Here is a 20,237-nt window from a genome sequence, read left to right as displayed (position 1 = left end):
ACTTGTTACCTCCTTGCAAACAGATACTGAATCATTAATGATTACTCTTTGTATGTGGTTAATCCAAATAGTTCTAAATCTATTAATCAAATATTTCTCAAATGATTATCTAACCCTCCATCCTTTCAATAAGAGCATCATAGTGTAAAAATATTTTTAACTAACTTGGGGCTAAAACTGACTGCGGGGGGGGGGGGCGGCTTATCTAACTGGAGGACTAATCTGGGGACTTTTGACTGACTGGCTATCTGACTGCTATTAATTTAGTATGAGCCATTTAAAAAATTTCTCCACACTGCTCCACTCCTAAATTGATAAGCAAAAGATTAAGAAGGCTCTTCCAATTTAACAGCAGAGGGTTTATTTAATTTAAAATTAAGAATACGGGAAAATAAAATGTACGACCTGAGTGCTTTCCAGCATGTCTGTCTGCTGTCACCGCTTGTGCTTATTAATCTTTGCCATGCCCGCAACTTTCTTAGCGTCTCGGTACCAACTGACCTTCTTCTAGCGTCTCCCCTTTTCGTCTAACTTCCCTCTCTGCACTGTCGCTGAACCCTGAAAAGCCCCTTACTGCATTAGGCTCCTTCCTTTGTCTGTCCACCCCCCTCAGTGTCTCTACCTTCTCTGTATTGTAGCACTTTCTCCATTCCCTCTGTACCATCTCTCCCCTCTCTCCTGTCAGCTCCCTTTTTATTAACCTGCTCTCCCAGGTGAAACCCAGGCTCGCCGCCCCCAGAGCTGGCTGAGCCCCGCGCTCTGAGAACCCACAGCTGGGCCTTTCCGCTGTGCGAAGGGCCACGCCATGCCACACCCGTGGCTTGGGGTTTTGTCTGTGCAGTTTAGCCCGGCTCAGAGGCTTCCCTGCAAGCTGAAATGGAGCTGGAGGGGTGCCAGCTCTGCTAGGGGAGCCTGAGGCTAATTTAATGCCCACAATAGGATATCCCATCAAATACTTGGATAAAATCACATATACAACTGTTTCATTTTTTTGCTTTCAATCCTCAGCACCTCACATAGTGTTTGGCATGTAGAAGGTAATGTAATAGGAGATCTTGCTGACTTGTGTAGGGTTGAGGTTGAGGAAATAAATCAATCAAATGACCCTGTGCTGTTCAAAGTAAATGTCAAGATGCTAAACCCTAATTAATTTATCAGGTGAGGACACATCTGGACACATTATATAAAGGTATAAACAAGGCCTTTAAACATCTTCCTGAATAAATAAAGTAATTTCAATTAGGTGTGACAGGAACTCTTTAAGGGACTTGGTCACAGCCTGAGGACCTTGCATAAAAGGAGGCTCCAGTTTAGAACCAAAGAGAGATATCAAGAGCCTATATGGGCTGTGCATGCACTGTCAGGAAAGAGTGGAGAGAATGTTAGCCAAGCAAGAAAACCAGCAGTACAGGAACAACCAGAAAAAGGAGAAAGAGAAAGTAGGACTGAGCTATGGAAGGTAAGGCTATTGGCCTTATTGGCATCTCCAATCAGCAGACTCACTAATGTCACCAGTTGAAACTCACTTCCTCAAGGACTTCTTTTTCTCCAATTTTGCCTCCCAGTGCCTGTCTTACTAACAGAAACCATAATATATTGCTGCTTCTGTTCCCAAAATCTTTCCAGTAATCTGAATTTTTACTTAATTATAAAGAGATTAGTATTTACCAAAAGATAAATATAAATGTAAATTAGGCAAGAGAACCAAACATCTGCCTGAATGTTAAGAAAGTTCTTAATTGGGGACTCAGAGTCATTGTGATGGTGTTCCTTTTTTTTTTTTCCTGGCTGGGGCAATGAGAGTTAAGTGACTTGCCCAGGGTCACATAGCTTGTAAGTGTCAAGTGTCTGAGGTCATATTTGAACTCAGGTCCTTCTGAATCCAGGGCCTTTGCTTTATCCACTGCACTACCTAGCTGCCCCTATGACAGTGTTCCTAACTTTTCTTTTACTATAAATTCCCTAAAGTAGCAGAGGCAAGAACTACATAGACCTGAGGGGCCATTACCCCAGCCTTAAAATGAATAAATAATTATATAAAAATGTTACACTTGAAATATAGTCTCAGATACTTACTAGATGTATGACCCTGAGCAAGTGACTCAACCTGTGTGAAGAGGAGGAAGAAGAAGCAATGTAACACATGATAATACAAATGCTATGTGAGTGAAGTCTAAGGTTCAAAGTCTTTCCAGTGGGTAAAACTGATCTAACTTTTACTTGGCTGTCAAAGCCTTCAAGAACTTAAGGTCACTTCCCTGCCGTAATGAGGCATCAAGGGAAGTCTTTTGTCATGGGTACACACAGTAGGATCAATAAATGTATATGAAAAAAAAATAGGAGGAACAAAACAATGTAACAGGAAGAGAAGTTTATTCTATAGAACTTGAAATGTTTGTGGTTTTGTCAGCAGAGCTAAGTCGGCTGAGGCTTGCCAGTGGTGAGCAATGATGAGAGATAGCAGTAATGGAGCTAGAACAGATGTTCAGAGACGAGGGTGCTGAGAGATGTCAGCACTAATTGGCTGCTTGGATGTGCCTAGAGAGTTATGGCAACATTAAAAGATTGCAATACTGCATGAGTTTGGGGAATAAGGGTGGAGTTGGATGAGATGGTTTGGGGATTTGGGAGAGAAGGGAGGAGCATGACGTTGACAGATTTCCCCCTTTTAATTTCTAAATTTGTTTCTGAGGTCTCTGCCTTTCATTATAATTCATATATACATAAGGGTTCATTTCAAAAGTAACAGATGTTCTTGCATGAATTCAATTGCTTTTATGTAGCTTTATCACTAACAAATGATACCAAGATGGAGTTGTATTTTCTCTTTTGCTTATTTGAAAACCAGAGAACCAATTTTATTTTATCATTAAGCATCACAGCACTATCAAGCAAGGCATTAAAAAAAGAAACAGTTGCTCATTAAAGGTATTTGATACAGGCAAGAAGAACAGACTCAAATGGAAGATGTTCCCTATAGATAGTGAAATTGTCTAGATGTTCCTCCTTGCAGATGACAATGTGCTGATTCCACTGAGCCTGGTGACAATACATGGCCTCTTCAACGAGATCAGTTGAAGACTGAGAATGGTTTTCTTCAACAAGAAAAACCATATCAAAACCACCAAGAAGATGGAGAATGTATATTGTTCCAATTACAATATGCAGTAGAATGGGTAGCACATTGTCTAATCTAAGACCAGCATGAATGGACAATGGGTTAACCCAGAACTCACTAGCAAGAAAGGAGTAGGCTGCATCACATAAGGAAAATTTAACCTAATTTCCAATATCTTGAGTTGTTCCCATTACCAATGCCTGTATTTTTAAAAGTAATTTATCCTGGTTAAGATAAATGGTGAGGGAAAAAAGGACCACCAAAATCTCAGAAGTATCAAAATCACAAGTAATCCAAAGAACAATGGAGAGACATATGGTGGGTATGAAGAAGCTGCAGCACATAACTAGTGATCTTCACCAGTGAAGTGTGCCACAAAATACATCATTAAAGATATATATGACCAGAAAATAAGGTCAAAGAAAGCATTGCACTAATTAATAGCCATAAATTATCAAATCACACAGAGGATAAGAAAACTTGGAGCAGTAGTATATACTTACCCCAGGAAAAAGCATGCCTATCCCATACTGATGAGACTCTGGATTCATCACAATAGCAAAATAACTCTGCATTATTAAGGGTTTTGTTGTCGTTCAGTTGTATTTGACTTTTCATAACCCTATTTGGGGTTTTCTTGGCAAAGATACTGAAGTGGTTTGCCATTTCCTTCTCCAGTTCATTTTACAGATGAGGAAACTGAGACCAAGGGGGTGAAGTGATTCACCCAGGGTCACATAGCTAGTAAGTGTCTGAGGCTAGATTTTAAATAAAAAAATAAGTCTTCCCGATTCTAGGCCCAATGCTCTATCCACTGCACCATCTAACCACTTATTACATAGGGTAGGCAATGTCCTCTAGTTAATTTTGGACCTTCCAAAATCATGTCTATAGAAGGCAAATTCTAGCAGATTCTAGCCAGCTAGAAAATCGTTCTTCTGTGAGGCAATGAGGGTTAAGTGACTTGCCCAGGTGTCACTAGCTGTGACAGCTAGTAAGTATCAAGTGTCTGTGGTCACATTTGACCTCAGGTCCTCCTGAATCCAGGGCTGGTGTTTTATCCACTGCACCACCTGGCTGCCCCCTAGAAAATCTTTAGGTGTGTTCTAATGATAAATCCTTTGCTATACGAGGACCAGCCTAAATTCAGAGACATCATCTTCACAACATGGTTGATGATGAATTGTTTTGGCCACAGTAACTCACAAAGTCTATTAAAACATGGCCATGAGCTGTATCAGTGGAGGGAGTGGCCACGCCAATTGCCAATGAACTCATGAATCCTTGAACTATTGAAGCATTATCATCTATGGTACAACCAATTGGAGAACCTTCTTATCACTGATCTGGGAGACCCACCTTCCCATTCTTAGGATCAAAAGTTTAGAGCCATAATGGGTCATCCAATCCAATCCCTCACTTTACTTATGGAAACTGAAGCCCAGAAAAAGTAAAGTGACTTACTTTTCTTTTTTTCTTTTTTTAGTGAGGCAATTGGGATTAAGTGACTTGCCCAGGGTCACACAGCTAGTAAGTGTTAAGTGTCTGAGGTCAGATTTGAACTCAGGCACTCCTGACTCTAGGGCTGGTGCTCCATCCACTGTGCCATCTAGCTGCCCCATGACTTACTTTTAAAGTTCACACAGTAAGAGAGCTGGGATTTTTAACTTAGATTTCTTTATTCCAAATCTAGGGCTCTTTCCAGTAAACCACATTCATTATCTTGCAAGTGCTAGCATTTGTTCCCCGATCATTTCCAATATGTAGCCTGTTACTTAAAGCAATGTTATTTAAATATAATAGAGACACACCCAGCTAACACTGTGCAAACATATCCTAGGTGCTTAAGAAATGTTTACTGACTAAATGACTGGCATTAAGAGAGAGTGACTCCCTGATACCTGATTGTCCTTATCAAATCTTTATTCTCTCTTTAAAATAATAAAGATTAATTTTTAAAAATTAGCTTTGTGAAATTGCATCCTTCACTTTGAAAAAATGTTTTTATAATGAACTCTAATAACCATCTTGGTAAATATAACCAATAGAATTAACAATTATACAATTCGACACTTAAAAGCATCATGATTTCATTAATGTGCATGCTCTCTTGATTAATTCAGATAGTAGCCCCTCCCTCCACAACCTAATAGAGTCTGGGTGAGTTACTATAGCTTAAAACATTCATCTTCTTATGATCAACCCTATAGTAATGATCATCCGCAAACTTAGCTAGGCTGATCCTTACATATAGTGAGTTACCAGACCGACAATTAAACAGAGCTCCAGTTCTGCTGGTATAGCCTTCAAGAGCCCAGGGTTACCTCTATAACTTGATGAGGCATTAAAGGACGACTAGAGGAAAGCAGAAAGCAAAATGAGGAATAAAATCCCAAATAAACATACAAAATCTGACTATATTTTAATTTTAAAATCTGGAAATAAAATAATAACTGGTTCTAATGTTCTCATTTCTATCCTAGCCAATTTATATATTGTTCTAATTTATTCATTCAGTATCACATCATATAAGCATTTGCCTATGTCTTTGTATTTTACCTATTTGTCATTTTTAGGGAACAATAACATTCTATTACATTGAGATACCACAATTTACTTAGCCATTCTCCAACAGGAGGGTTAAATGTTAAGTTCTATACCTGAGTTTTTTAAAGAAATCATTACTCAAGTATAGAATGGAGGACAATTGGCTTTATATGTAGTTTTTGCCTTTTAATTTCATCCATCATGATGATTCTATCCATTTCTATAGTTCTAATCCTTCATCGATATTTCTCTTGAATCTAATGTTGCTTCAATAACTTTTTTGTTGTCTAACATTTATGAATCTTATAGGGAGATGGATGAACAACATATAAAATTCATCCATCATTAGATGGATGGATGGATAGATAGATAGATAGATAGATAGATAGATAGATAGATAGATAGATAGATAGATAGATAGATAGATGATAGATGATAGATGATAGGATGGGATGGGATGGGATGGGATGGGATGGGATGGGATGGGATGGGATGGGATGGGATGGGATGGGATGGGATGGGATGGGATGGGATGGGATGGGATGGGATAGGATGGGATAGGATAGGATAGGATAGGATAGGATAGGATAGGATAGGATAGGATAGGATAGGATAGGATAGGATAGGATAGGATAGGATAGGATAGGATAGGATAGGATAGGATAGGATAGGATAGGATAGGATAGGATAGGATAGGCACTACAAATGGATAATGAATTGAGCCCAGAGTTGTTTTGGAAGAGGAGAGCAGTCTAGATGGCCTTTGAGAAACTGCAGAGTCATTTTAATGATTAAAAGCTTTTCTTTGAATCTAAGGCCTCTTTTAAAAATTCTAGTATTCTGGTGAAGTTGTATTTCTGCAAGTCATGGAACAATACAGTCTCCTTAGAACTAAAAATTAAGGATCATTCACACAACAATGTAGAGGGGCTGGGCAGTTATGAGTAGGCTACAGCATATTATCTACAAGGAATTATGATGGAGAATCCATGAAAATGAAGTCATTAAAAATGCATGATAGAAAAATATGGGCTGGTCATGTAGTAAGAGTGAGAGATAATTGGTACATAGCCAGTGTACTCCACTGGTTTCCTCACAATGGCAAAATAGTTTAAGAAAGTTCTCCAGAATTTCAAGTAGACTCCCTAGAACTAACCTATGAGAGGACACAGGAAAGTGTTGAACAGGATGGGCAAGGATGCATGGGTTATGATCGTCATCATTACAAAGATATACCCACTACAATAAGATGGAAGAGCCATTGGATTACTGGAGACGACATCCAACAACTTCAGTTCGCATTGTGTTTTCCATTCCTGAGACTATTCTTATAGATCAGTGCAACTCTTTAATATTCATTCTTAGTTATTTGCCCTTGCTTCCATTCTTGTTGTTCTTGTTGTTGTTTTATTTTTTGCTTTTTAAAAATATGAATTAATCGATGAATTTCCTATGTAGCTACATTGGTCTTTCAAGGAAAATATCACAATTTCTGCTCATTTGAAATGTTTAACTTGTATTTTCAAAATGTCATTGTCAAGAATTTCTCATCCCTCCTGCACCCATTTTTCTTACAAATCACAAAGCCTTTGGAGCCTACCTCTCCATTCTCTGAATCATTTGATATCTTTTTTCCCCAAAGTCAGACTATGCCTGGCTTATCTCTCTTGTTCTACCACCAACTCTATGCCGGAGTAATCAGCTACCTCTGAGGTTCCTCTCATGTCTACTTCAGCAACAGGTTTTCCCTTGTTGATAAAAATCAGGTCCAGAATAATAGTTCCAAAACTTTACACTTCTTCCACCTTTTGAAAAATGAGATTATCATTGAAACAAGTTGCAATTTTCTCAAATGCTCTTCTTTTGACATCAGATTCTAGGTAAATGAAGGTCCCACATCACTCTAACATCATGCTTGCATGACAGGTTTATGATTCATTTCTCAAACTCCTTCTGTCCAAGAGATATGTAGTATACACCAACAACATTCCTGTTCCTCAGGGACAGCTTAGTGACACAGTGGATAGAATGCCAGTCTTGGAGTCAGGAGGACATTAGTTCAAATCCAGCCTCAAGCACTTACTAGCTGTGTGGCACAGGGCAAGTCACTTAACTCTGTTTGCCTCAGTTCATCATTTGTAAAATGAGCTGGAGAAGGAAATGGCAATCCACTCCAGTATCTTTGCCAAGAAAAATACCAAAACAAGATCACGTAGAGTCAAACACAACTGAAAAATTAATCATTAAACTGTTGTTCAAAGCCTTAAGCAATCTTGTCCCAAAGTATCTTGTGGAAACATTTTGCATGATTACACATATATAACTTATATTGAATTGCTTGAGTTCTTGAGGGGAAGCTGGGGAGGGAGAGAGGAAGAGAATGTTGAACACAAAGTTTAAAAATTGACGTTAAAATTTGTTTTTACATGTAATTTGGGAAAAATATAATTCTAAATAAACATTTCTGTTTCTCACTTTGTTGATTCTCACCAAACACTCTATATAATGTTACCTCCCTTGTATTCCTATATTTTCTTTGCATGAGTATATTTTCTTTAGATACAATGCTATTCTATTACTCTTTTCAAGGTTTACCCATCCAGAACTACAGTATAGTCATGAGCCCTATCCCACTAAGTATCATTGATACTTAGAAGGTTAAATTTTCCTTCTAGTTCAAAAGTTAATGCAACCAGGATAAGAAGGGATTCAGTCAACTGGAAAAAAAATATTTCTATCAAATAGCTCTAAGTTCTTAGTCAACAACCATTTATTAAGAATTTACTACATAAAAAAGAACTTACTCCATGCCAGGAATTATGCTAAGCATTGAGTTTACAAAAAAAGGCAAAAATACAACCCAGGTTCTCAAGGAGCTCATATCCTGATGGAGTAGATAATATGCAAAAAAAGTGTATTACAATATATATATACAGTATAAGTGGAAGGTAATCTCAAAGGAACAAGCAGCAGAAAGGACCAAGAAATGTCCCCTATAGAAGGTGAGATGGGACTGAAACGTGAGAGTGAAGAGGATGCCCCGGCTGAGGGGAATATGTCTGTACATCTGTTCCTGCTATATGTTCTCAGTAAATATCCTTTTAAATAAAAGCTAATTGATGTTAAATGGTTAAATGAAACTGGAGTGCTTATTACTGATGGTTAACATGGGGGGAAAAGCAGCAGCCATCAAAACTATTTACTACTGGTTGAAGAATAGAGGAATAAGACTAGACAAGGGAGATTCAGAAATAATAGAATTTAATAATCCAGTATTTTATAAAATGAAAAATATAAATTAACTAGGGAAAAACTCCCTATTTGGTAAAAACTGCTTAGAAAACTAGAAAGCATGTGACAGAAATTAGACTTAGATTAACACTGTTCTATAATATATATATTAGTGAGGCAATTGGGGTTAAGTGACTTGCCCAGGGTCACACAGCTAGTAAGTGTTGTGTCTGAGGCTGGATTTGAACTCAGGTACTCCTGAATCCAGGGCTGGTGCTCTATCCACTGTACCACCTAGCTGCCCCTCCATAATATGTTCTAAATGAATGAGACCTTAATATTAAGGATAATACTATTTTTAAAATTAAAAGAGAAACAGATCATATACTTCTCATAGCTATGTGTAGGAGAGGTATTCTTAACCAAATAAGATAGGGGTAATTACGAAAGATAAAAATAGATAACTTGAATTACTTGAAACTAAAAAACTTCTGCACAAATATTAATACAACAAAGATAACAAGGAAAGTGATCAAATGGGAAAAACATCTTTGTATCAACTTTCTCTGGAAAGGTTTTTATATCCAAAATAGATAAACAATTAACAAAAATATATGGTAGAGAGACAAGTGGAAGTTAATGACTCCATTAGACATAAAAAACACAATAAAACAAAGTTAAAAGAAAGAAAAATAGAAGAAAACATGAAAAAATTTAAAAATATGAAATATCTTATTGGAAAAACAACTTATTTGAAAAATAGATCAAGGAAAGATCATTTAAGAATTATTATTGGGGCAGCTGGGTGGCGCAGTGGATAAAGCGTTGGATTCAGGAGGACCTGAGTTCAAATCTGGCCTCAGACACTTGACACTTATTAGCTGTGTGACTCTGGGCAAGTCACTCCACCCTCATTGTCCTGAAAAAAAAAGAATTATTGTTACCTAAAATTCATGATAAAAAAAGAGCATAGACATCATACTTCAAAAAATGATAAAGGAAAACTGTCCCAATATCTTAGAACCAGAGGACAAAGTAGAAACAGAAAGAATCCACTCATCACTTCCTGAAAGAGACCACAAAATGAAAACTCCCAGGAATATTAAAGCCCAATTCCAGAATTCCCAGTTCAAGGAGAAAATATTGCAAGCATCCAGAAAGAAACCATTTAAATATCATGGAGCCATAGTCAGGATTAGCATCTTTCATATTAAAGGAATGAAGGGCTTAGAATATAATATTCTGGAAGTTAAAGGAGCTAGGACTACAACCTAGAATAATCTACCTGGGGGTGGGGGTGGGGAACGAACATTTAATGAAATAGAGGGCTTTCAAGCATTTCTGATTTAAAAAAAGACCATAGCTGAGCAGAAAATTTGATATTCAAACAAAAGGCTCAAGAGAAAAATAAAAAGGTAAACATGAAAGAAAAATCATAAGGGACTCAATAAGGTTAAACTGTTTATATTCCAATATAGGAAGATAAAACATGTAACACCTAAGATCTTTATCACCATTGGGTCAGTTAGAAGGAGTCTACATAGACAGAAGTCATGGGCATGAGTCAATTGTGTTGGGATGATATAAAAAAAATGAAAAGGTGAGAAAGAAGGATGTACTGGGAGAAGGGGGAAGGGAAAGGTATACTGGGGAAAATTTTCTTGCATAAAAGAAGCATGCAAGGAGGAGTTTTTATAGTGGTAAAGAAAATAGGTAGAGAAGAAAATAATGTTTAAACCTCACTCTCATCAGAATTGGTTCAAAGAGGGAAATATATATATATATATATATATACATACACATACATACACACACACAGACCTGTTTGGGAATAGAAATCTTTCTTACCCAACAAGGAAATAGAAGGTGAAGGGGATAAGAAAAAGGAAGGTGGAAATGATAAAAGGAAGGGTGGGTTAAGAGAGGCAGTGATCAGAAGCAAAACAGACTTTTGAGGAGGAACAAGATAAAAAAAAATAGAAGGATAAACAAATCTGCAGTTAGTAATCATAACTGTAAATATGAATGGGATGTGCATAAAACAGAACTGGATAACAGAATGAATTAGAAACCAGGATCCAGCAATATGTTGTTTAAAAGGCACACACTTGATGGAAGGCAGGCTACCTGGGCAGAGCCTCTGCCACCATGATTATGAGGCTACCCAACATCCTACTGATGGGTACACCAGGGATTGGAAAGTGCATACCAGGTAAAGAACTTGCATCAAGAACAGGATTGACATACATTAATGTGGATGATTTAGCACAAGGATAGTTTTATGATGGCTTTGATGAAGAATATGAATGTTCCATTTTGGATGAAGACAGAGTAGCTGTTGAGTTAGAAAATAAAATGAAAGAAGGTGGAGTTATTGTTGATTACCATGTCTGTGACTTCTTCCCTGAATGATGGTTTCCTATAGTTTCTGTGCTTCAAACAGATAATTCTTTATTATATATAAAACTTCAGAAGAGGGGATACAGTATAAAGAAACTACAGGACAATATTTACTGTGAAAATTTCCAAATTCTTTATGAAGAATCCATGGGTTCCTATAAGCATGAAATAGTACACCAGCTGCCCAGTAAATGTACCAGAAGAACTAGAGAGTAATATAGATCAGATAATGAAATGGATTGAGCAGTGGATAAAAGATAATTGAACCTTGAAGGCAAAGCATGGATTTTCAAGGCTTTCCACATGGTTAAAGATTTTTTTGATGATGTCTTTCTTCCCATACAATAGAAATTAAGACAACATACACCAAATTTTACTATTCAAGACTGTGGTATAAAAGTAGCAGGCAAACAATACATAAAGTTGAGTTATGGCTAAATTATTTTTTTCTCCATGGGAAAACTTAAAAACCCCATATACAATGAATAAGATATTAAGGACTTTTTAAGTTTAGGAAATACTCAGCATGATCATTTAATTTGGTTAACTTTTAAAGAATAAGTACATTTGAAAAAAATAGGTGGAAATCTTTAATACTTGAAATGCAATAGAAAATGAAGGCTAGGAGGAACTGCTTACTTATAAATAAAGAAGAGCCTAAGGATAAAGTTTTAAAAAGAGAGACACTTAAAACAGAAAAACACACACAGTCAAAATAAGGGGCTGGAGCAGAATCCATTATGCCTCAGTTGAAGTAAAAAAGGCAGAGGTAGCAATAATGATCTCAAACAAAACTAAAAAAACCAGACCTAATAAAAAGAAATAATCAGGGTAATTATAATTTGCTAAAAGGTACCATAGAATGAAGTAATATCAAAATTTTAACAGCAACTTTCTTTAATGTCTAAAGACCTTCTCTCTCTATCTCTCTGTCTGTCTCTGTCTCTATCTCTCTAGGGCAATGAGGGTTATGTGACTTGTCCAGGGTCACACAGCTAGTAAGTATCAAGTATCTGAGGCTAGATTTGAACTCAGGACCTCCTGAATCCAGGGCTGGTGTTTTATTTACTGTGCCACCTAGCTGCCCCGACCTTATCTCTTAAATATATAGTGATCTGAGTCAAATTTATAAAAATAAAAGTTATTCCCCAACTGATAAATGATCAAGGGTTATGAACAGGTAATTTTCAGAAGAAGAAATCAAAGCTATCTATAATGATATCCTAACTATTAGAGAAATGCAAATTAAAAACAACTGTGAGGTTCCATCTTACATCTGTCAGAAATGAAAAATGCTAGATGGGCAAAATGGAAAATGGGTACAGTAATAAACTGTTGGTGAAGTTGTGAACTGGACCAACCATTCTGGAACAATTAGGAACTATGCCCAAAAGGCTATAAAACTGCATATCTTTTGACCCAACAATACCACTATGAGGTCTGTACCCCAAAGAGATCAAAAGAAAAGGAAAAGAACCTGTATGTACAAAAATATTTGTAGCAGCTCTTTTTGTAGTGACAAAGAACTAGAAGCTGAGGAGATGCTCCTCAACTGGGAAAGTATTTACAACCACATGAAAAAATGTTCCAAATCACTAAAAACAAGAAAAATACAAATCAAAACAAGCCTGAGGTTTCACCTCATACCCTGCAAATTGGCAAAATGACCAAAAAAATGGCAACAGTAAAAATCAGAGGGGTTGTGAAAAGATAAGCACACCAACACATTGTTGGTAGAGCTGTAAAATGGCATAGTCATTTTGGAAAGTACTTTGGAATTGTGCAAAGTGATAAAAATGTCCATACACTTTTTTTGTTTGGTTTTGGTTTTTTAATTTTTTTCAGGGCAATGAGGGTTAAGTGACTTGCCCAGGGTCACACAGCTAGTAAGTGTCAAGTGTCTGAGGGTGGATTTGAACTCAGGTACTCCTGAATCCAGGGCTGGTGCTTTATCCACTATGCCACCTAGCTGCCCCTATCCATACACTTTGAACCAGAGACTCTATTACTGGGCTTATATACCAGGAGCGCTATAGGTTAGGAAAAAGTTCCCATGTACTCCAAAATATTTATAGCAGTACTTTTTGTAATAGCTAAGAATTGGAAACATAGTAGACACCCATTGATTGGGAAATAACTAAGCAAATTGAGGTACATAAATGTAACGGAATGCTACTGTGATATAAGAAATGATGTGTGATGACTACAGAGAAGCATGGAAAGATCTATTTGAACTGATGCAAAATGAAGTTAGCAGAGGCAAGAAAACAATAAACTTAACAACTACAACAATATAAATGGAAAGAACAACTACACACCAAAAAAAAAATAAATCTAACAAAATTTTAAATATCAAGTGAGACTCAAATGAAGAGATTTGAGAAGATACCCCCAACCTGCTCCTTGTTGGAGATGGGAAATCCACAGGTGTTACACATTACGCATGGTTTGGGACTTCCTCAGTGTATTAATCAGTTCTGCTGCCTTTTTCCCCCTCGCTCAAAAAGTACTATTTGTCATATGGGATGACTCTCTGGAAGGAAGGTGGAGAAAGGCTGCATGGACTAACTATGGTGATGTCTGAAACAGAAAATATCAATAAAAACTATTTTTTTAAAAAGAGCGATACCCCCAACCTCTCAGGGGTGCCCTTAGAATACTGAGGGGAGGTGTAGCCCACGTTGCTCTTGGAACTCAACCTGCTAGTGTGCATGTGGGTTAGGAAAGTAAGTTTAGAGTACAGGCTACACTATTTTATTGCTTGCTTTAATTAATATATTTGTTCTTTATATGGTTGTTGTATGTGTAATAAGCATATTGTAGGAGGAGAAGCTAAATCAGCCAGAATTAAAGTGTTACCTTCCAGGTCTGGTGCAAAGCTATTCTCTCCCCAGAGCAATAGCAAAAATGGCTTTTATCCTGAACCTCAAAAGATCAAATCCACAGACTTCAAATATCTTAATCTACATTTGAAATAGGAATATATTTGAGATAAAGCACCGCTCCCTGATATGTATTGTAAACTTCTGTGTGGCAGGTATGGTCCCATTTTTGCATTTGTGACCCAGTACTTAGCAGAGTACTTGTACTGTGCTAGGGAAAAAATACCCACCCCCAACCCCAAGCATTTATTAGATGTTAGGTGGTACAGTGGATAGAGTGCTGGGCCTGGAGTCAGGAAGATCTGAGTTCAATTCTGGGCTCAGACACTTACTAGCTGTATGACCCTTGGCAAGTCATTTATTATTTGCCTCAGTTCTTCATCTGAAAAATGGCAGAGTCACTGGAGAAGGAAATGGCAAACCACTCCAGTATCTTTGCCAAAACCCCCCCACTGACTTTATAGAGTCGGACATGATTGAACAACAACAAAGATGTTTGTATCATTTATTCATGCATTTGAGACTATAAAAGAGAATAAAGATGTTTTCTTGATTTTGGTAGTTATTTCATGCGGTAATATAGGAACTAGCCCCTAGATATCATTGTGAAAAGAGCATAGAAAAGCTACTGACTGGATATAGGATAAATAGAAAGAATGGAACATATATCAGTCACTGAGTGCATGTAAAACATTAATAAAAGACGAGAAAGAAATTGCGGGGAGAGTGATCGGCATCTGGGTGTGGATTGTCAGAGCCATTTCTTGGGAGAAAAATCTCAGTGTGTATGAAAGAGGAAAGGCATCTGAGTACAAAACCTAGGAGACTAATCTCTGTTCAGAATGAGTGTTTAGTTGGGATGTATGAGGAGAACGACTTCTAGACCAGGAGGGGGAAAGAATTCCTGGCTATGAACCTCCCAGGAGAGATCGTACAGCTTTGGGTCCTATTTCATCAAGGAAACACTTGTGTTCTTCGAAGAGACAAAGGTTTATCACAGTGCTAATAGCTAAAATGGGATTCCATCATTTTTTGAGCAGTGGTAATAAATCCCTGGCACACCTGAAATATCTGGTGGTAGAATTCTGAGCCTTTAGTAATCTTCACATGGTGGGGAAGGGAAAAGCAATGGACCACAGCTCAGACATGAACATAATTTGTATAAAGCAGCAAAGACTCTGTGAATATCTATGAGTAGGTCCTTATTTAAATCTGAGGAAGGGACCTCAGAATTCACCTAGTCCAAATCCTTCATTTTACAATTGAGGAAACGGAGGCCCAGAAAAATCACGCTGGCAGTTAAAAAAGAAACTGGAAAGCCTCTCTGGGTAAAGAAACCAACCTTTATTAAGAGAAACAGGGGCAGCTAGGTGGCGCAGTGGATAGAGCACCGGCCCTGGAGTCAGGAGTACCTGAGTTCAAATATGGCCTCAGACACTTAACACTTACTAGCTGTGTGACCCTGGGCAAGTCACTTAACCCTAATTGCCTTACTAAAAATAAAATAAAATAAAAAAGAAGTTGTTCTTTAAAAAAAAAAAAGAGAGAGAGAAACAAAGGTAGGGCCTACAGTTCACCCAGTATGGTCTGAGACCCTGACATACAGAATTCACAGTTATTTATAGGTCTCTTCATCCATGCATAATACAACAATGGCCTCTAGAACAAGGCTTAAACTTTTTCCACTCACAAACCATTTTTGCCCAAGAAATTTTTACATGACCCTGGGTATATAGGTATATAAAATAGGTGTTCATAACCTTTTACTATTGCCAACATTTTTGATCCCCACATTTAGTTACTTGACCCCATATGGGGTCTCACTCCACAGTTTAAGAAGCTTTGCTCTAAAAGCTGATTCATGCAAGATTGCATTTTACAGGTCACTATGTCCTAACTTTGTAACATCCTAACCTTCTACTTTCCATGATGTCTCCATCAGTCCTTTATAGAACTTTCTTACTCTAACATATTTCCAATTCTGAATGGCTTTCTCTTGACTTGAGGAAGTTCAAGTATTGTCCTTTTAATTGTTTTTTCCTACCAAATAGTCTCAACAAAGTTCATGTTGCACAGTTTTCAAACGATCTAGAAATCAGCATTCTTCTATGAGGATCCAGGTCTATAATAGATTTTCAAATACATGGTTGTATAATTTAACAAACACATCATGTTACAAAATTCTCGATTTCTACTCATCTTGGTACTTGAAGAGGCCTGCCCAAACTTGAATACAATAAAGAAAAGAAGAAAAGAAAATTTAATTCCCCTCAGAGGGAAAATCTGATTCCAACAGAATCCTCAAAAAGCATGGTGAACCTAGGATTGACTGAAAGTCACCCTTTCACTTTCAGGTAAGAAACCAAGTTGTCCAGGGTGAACATCCCTGTGGGTCCTTCCAATACCTGAAATTTCTTCAGGAATTCCTGCAACATAAAAAAACACATTCCAAATGGAGTTCTGGACAACAGTTTCTAGTAGGTCCCTATAACACATAAGGCACCCCAAAGTTCCCCAAAGTTCCCCTGCAACACATAGGGCAATCCAAATGATGGTGTGAACTTTCCCCTCACTGGAAGAAGCAGGCTAGCTCAAAATCAAACTCAGAAAAATCCCCAAGAAGTGTGGGGCTTCCCAAAAGGAATTAAATAATTGGGGTTGATTATTCAGGGCTTCTAGGCCATCAGGTGAATCTTATTCTACTGATATATAGTTCAAAAGCATCTCAGATAAACTCTTTGGACTCATTCCATAGTAAGGAAAGAGGTATAGATATGCTTAAATGTAAAATAAAAGAAAATTAACCAAGATTAGCTCCCACAGCATGTTCTAGGAAAATTGTTCATCAGTAGTACTCTAGGGATGCAGCATGTATGCTGCTCATATCATCTTTCATATTGGGCACAAGAATACTGTATCAAAATTATCAGTACTTAAGAATTCGACCATGAAAACATTATCTCAAAGAAACATCTGACTTGTAAAGGAAAAAGCAATAGAAAACTGACTATAGAATTACAGTCTAAAACAAAGAAAACCCCCCACTAATTTGGGGAAACCAAATACACACACACACATTGCAGCCAGACTAAAACTGATCATTATTTCCTGATCCTATCTTGTCTCTCCCACCTCTGTAGATTTGAGCGGGACACATCACATGCCTAGACCTATCTCCTCCTCCCTATTCTATCAGTTCACTCAATTAAAATCCTTTCCTTTCATCAAGTCCCATTTCAGGTCCTGTTGATGTCTTCCTTGATTTCCCCCACATATAGAAGAGGTACTTATAATCATGTAATAATTTTATAACCTGTATTACGGTTATTTGTTTGCATGCCAAATCCCCTAACTAGACTATAAGCTACAAAGGGGCAGAATCTTTATACCCCTAGTCCTGAACATAGTGCCTTATTCATATTAGGAACATAAATGTTTAATGAATTGAATGTCACTTTGATGGAATTACCAGTATTGACCATTGCGGGAGGTGGGGAGGGGACCTGATAGACCACTGACTTGATTTATAATCATGGTTATCACTTTTTAAAAAAATGAATATAGGGGGTAGCTAGGTGGTGCAGTGGATAAAGCACCGGCCCTGGATTCAGGAGGACCTGAGTTCAAATCTAGCCTTAGACATTTGACACGTTCTAGCTGTGTGACCCTGGGCAAGTCATTTAACCCTCACTGCCCCGCAAAAAATAAATAAATATTTTTTTTTAAATGAGTATATGGGGAATTTAAAAAAACACTAGTTTGTTTCAGGCTTGACTAAAATTCTCAAATATATTCTAAAGGAATAAATCCTTGGGTTAAAAATAAAACTTAAATATTACCTAATTCCATAATCTTTCTAATAGATTACTTGCCCTTTGCAAAATTCCTTTAAATTTGCACTGAACACCTCCAGTGATGAGGAACTCATTCTCATATGGTGCAGCTATTCTATCTTTTAGTATCTCTGTTAGGAAGGTTTTGCTACGTTAAGTTTAAATTCTCTTATAACTCATCCTATAACTTCAGCACACTGGTTCTAATTCTCATTCTTTCTCTTCAGAATCAGGTCCAGATTTGTCATGCAAGTCCATCCATGATCTGGCACCAACTTACCTCTACTCTGGGTTCCCTCTCACTGCTCTCCTATACCAACTGGCTACTCTACTCGAACTAGCCTCCTTGCAGATTCCCATTCCCAAACCTCCTTCAGCCTAAACTCCCTTCCCATGAATCTTCCTTGTCCTTCAAGGTATAGGTCAAGTATTACCTTCTCTACAAAAGCTTCCTGGACCCTTACCCCTGTCCACAGTAATCTTTTCCTCCTCAGAAAGTCAAAGGCAGGAGCAGCTAAGTGGTAGAGGGGATAAAACACCAGCCCTGGATTCAGGAGGACCTGAGTTCAAATCTGGCCTCAGGCACTTGACACTTACTAGCTGTGTGACCTTGGGCAAGTCACTTAACCCTCAATGCCCCACCAAAAAAAAATTTTTTCTTAAAAGAGAAAGAAAGTCAAAGGCACTTATTATGTATACCACTCAGTGACAGGTACCTACCTATTACTTTGTACTAATCATTATCTTTTCATCAACTAAGTTTCAGCTTAAAGCATTTAGGGGGGTTTATAATCATAGTAATAGCTCACATGTTATACTGCTTTGTGGTTCACAACATGCTTTCTTGAAAACTTGAAACAACATGAAAAAGGTAGGATGCATTATTATAATTACATATAAATTTCTTACAATTATCATTCCTCTTTTATAGATTTTGATTCATCAGATACGTTTTCATTGTCTCCCATGGGCCAGGCTCACCAATAAAGTTCTCATAGTACTTTGAGTTAACCCTCCATGACTGAAGGTTATGATCACAGAATAGAATCAAGCTGCAGGTGTGGACCTGGTGACAGAGTGTGTGTCTGTTGTCTGAGGTCCTGCCAAGCTAAGGTCAGAAAGGTTCATTACCACAATATTGGCATGGAGAATTAATTTTTTTTCTGACTCAGCAACTCACAGAACTATCTCCCAAGGCATTAAAGGGCTATGATCTGCATTGCTGGAGGGAACAGATACACCAATGAAATCGGGGGGTCTCTAGAGTGTTGAAGTACGAGAATTGGTACTGACGATGCAAAGATGTAAAATGACCAAGTCTATATCTTCAAGGAGTTTAAAATCTAATAAGAAACGGAGACTTAGAAATGACACGTTCTCTCATGTTTGCCTTTTCTCGTCCCTCACTGTCTCCAAACCATTCCAAGCTCTAGCACATGTTGTCCCCTGACTCAAATGCCCACCTTATCCCCTCCTGCTTCTTCACAGCTGTGAGAACTGGCATTCACGGATCCTCGATAGCTGGAAACGCCAGCAAGCAGAACAGGGGAAAGAAAGGATATGCCAGTGAGAGGCCCAAACATGCTCTGATAGCCAATTACAATTTGGAAAGCTATTTATTCACACTTTAAATTACTTTAGCATTTCAAGAATCCATGATTTCACTGATGTGGGCATTTCCTTCACCTAAAGCAAGCCCTCCAAAATTCCTCACTTGGTGCCAGCCTTCTGATGATGAGCATCCCTAAAAACAGGGCAGTCATCCAGGCCCATAGCTGAAGCTTTTCCATCTTAGTGGAACCTACCAATGTTTGCATTTCATGGGCATAGCCTTTGAAAACTCAGAATTCTCTTTATACCACGGTGAAGCATCTGGGGAAGACCTGAGTGGAAGTAACAAGTTCTTCCATTTAGCCGTAACACCTTTTTAGAACTTAAGCTGGAGTTGCCAATTATCCCAAGAGGCAGTGACTTGTTTTAGAATTAAACATTTTTGTTTTCTTGTCTCCACTGTAAATTACAGCTTTCCCAGCAACCTATGTCCCTCTCTTCTAATTATAAAACTATGTGCTATTTTGTAAATACGGCAGGGGTCTGCTGTATCTGCAAATGTGGCTTAGAACATAATTCTGGATCATTTAGTTTCTGAAATGGAATCTTTGGTGCTTGCCAAAATGAATCCTTGTCAGTCCTATGCAGCAGGTGTTGGAATTACACCAGGATCCT

At 37.8% G+C, this 20,237-nt stretch overlaps 1 pseudogene; it reads left to right on the top strand.

Moving 5' to 3' along the window:
• Window positions 1-11,050: 11,050 nt before the first annotated feature.
• On the top strand, window positions 11,051-11,561 carry LOC122736292 (annotated as a pseudogene).
• The last annotated feature ends 8,676 nt before the right edge of the window (window positions 11,562-20,237 follow it).

The sequence above is a fragment of the Dromiciops gliroides genome, chromosome 1 (assembly GCF_019393635.1).
Source record: "Dromiciops gliroides isolate mDroGli1 chromosome 1, mDroGli1.pri, whole genome shotgun sequence".
In the NCBI taxonomy this organism is placed as follows: domain Eukaryota; kingdom Metazoa; phylum Chordata; class Mammalia; order Microbiotheria; family Microbiotheriidae; genus Dromiciops; species Dromiciops gliroides.
Note: the sequence above shows the minus strand (reverse complement) of the source record. Positions and strands in the feature narration are given on the sequence as shown.